The following is a 2,205-nucleotide window of genomic DNA, read 5'->3' as shown; positions in this document are numbered from 1 at the left end:
TTTTAAAATTACAAATTAAATTAAATTTAAAATTTTGAATTGAATTTAATTTAAAAAAAATTGGGGTCCTTTTTATTCGCCCCTGAGCTTCAGTCACCTCACTTTCCACATCTCGTAAAGCATTTCAAGAGAACAGCAAATTGCACAATGTTTCTTTCTGCCCAAACACAAGTGTTTGTTATAAGCAACAGTGGTGGTCATTCTCTTCTCAGGCTCCCCCTTTTAGGGTAATCTCCTGGTAACGTACAAACACACCACACACACACAAAACACAGCACACACACACACTGATGCCACTGCACATAGATGTGTTTCCATAGTGTGAACAACAAACCTGGAATGCGTGAGTGAATTAGTTGCAAGACAACACTAAAATAACAATGTTGAACCCACTGGGTTAACACTACCATTTTGATGTGTAATGGAACAAGCAATAATGCAACACCCTTCAAAAAGAATCGGCTACTTTTGCTGAGGATGCCTTAGGGTGTGCTTCGAATACCACGTTCCCTCAAATCTGGGCGCTAATAGCATAGTAGTCAAATAATTCTAATAGGCAAATTAGACCCACAAATTAAATGTTGCTTTCCTTACTGTCTTTCAAACTTCAAATCAAGTTTTTTTGCCGTTACAAGTGGAGCTGAGAGAAACAGTTTAAAAAGTGGTGGACTTGAAATTTTTCCGCTTTGGCGATGGCTTAATTATGTGACGATGGCCACAACTAAATCTCAACATTCGAATTTACTGGAGTTGCTATGGGGACTACAGAAGAAAGAGGAACCATCTAAAGTATTATACAGCCCTAAAAGAAGAATAATAATATGACATGTGGCCATGTGGCGACTCTGTCTGTTCTTATCAGATTTATTCTTAGTCTAGCAATTTGTCACTGATGACAAATCTAAGCTCCATGAAATGCCACAGACAGGAAGCCCCTTAACTAGAGGGAATGCCACCTGATTCACAGGGCAAGATGCAGAGGAATGTAGGACAAACAACATCATTGAGAGGGAGAAGCATGGTGGCCTGAATTTTCTTCAGTGATAGAAAAAACATAGGTCAAATTTTAAACACAAAACAGTCCTGCTGTAAATGCCCTTCACCTATTTCTTTGAAAGGTACATGATAAAGCAGTTCATCTACATTAGGAATGTCTGCACTCTCTCTCAGTTATTGTTTGGGTAAGCAGTTTAGATAAGGAAAAAAGTTTGGTACGTTTTTTCCCATTCCACCCCTTCTCATCCTCACGAATGATAGCCTTCCACGTCCCCACCCAAACAGGGGAATAAATGTTGCTGAGGCACGCTCGATTCTTATACCACTCTCACACCACACTGGGTCAGTCTCTTATTTCTCCTACAGTCTCCCTCAACTCATCTTTAACACACGCTGTGCTCACCTCTGGTTCTTGGGGGTCATTCCACTTACTGAAAGATCCAATCGTGTCCACTCCGCTCTGGCAGGCCAAATCAAATCCAAAAGATCCTCATCTACATACGAATGGGGACCTTTTGAATTGCTTGCTGGTTTTTTGGCACGGATGTTGCATCCCCATTTGTTGACCACCTGTCTCCCCGGCCTGGTCTTGACCCTCCCGCCAATCGACTCCTGCTCCCTCCCCCCGGTCCTGCCCATGGCCCCTTCCACAGCTTGCCTTGTTCTCCTTCCCCGTTGGTTTATTGTATGCTGTAGTAGTAAGTGTGTTTTACTTGCTCAATGGTTAGGTTAGTGTGGTTAGTGGCTAGAAGTATTTGTAGGTTAGTGAGGTAGAAGGTGTTACCACCACCGGCGTCTCCGTCCGGCTATATTCCTGTCCAACCTTCTGCACCTGAATGCACTAATTGACCGGAGAAGGAGGAGGATGGTAGGCAAGGTCGGGGGCAGAGGGTAGAGCGTTAATACTGTGGAATGGTTAGCAGTTTAGGAGTGAGGTTAGTGATGGGTGGTTGAAGTGCGTTTGGTTTTTTTTTAAAAAAAAAACTAATCACAAAGAGTATGGCTTTAGCAGCTAAGGCAGATAGGGGTCTTTGTGTGAGTCTGAAGTCTAAGAACATCGATATGGACCTACGAGGTGTCCACACAGCGTCCAGAAATTAGAATGTGAATCGTTATTCAGACTTATTTCATAAAGTATAGTTTTGTTGGTACAGTGAGGCGAATCGCTTAACTTGTCTGACATATCCATCTCTCTCCGTTTTATTGCCC

The sequence above is a fragment of the Sceloporus undulatus genome, chromosome 1 (assembly GCF_019175285.1).
Source record: "Sceloporus undulatus isolate JIND9_A2432 ecotype Alabama chromosome 1, SceUnd_v1.1, whole genome shotgun sequence".
Lineage (NCBI taxonomy): Eukaryota > Metazoa > Chordata > Lepidosauria > Squamata > Phrynosomatidae > Sceloporus > Sceloporus undulatus.
Note: the sequence above shows the minus strand (reverse complement) of the source record.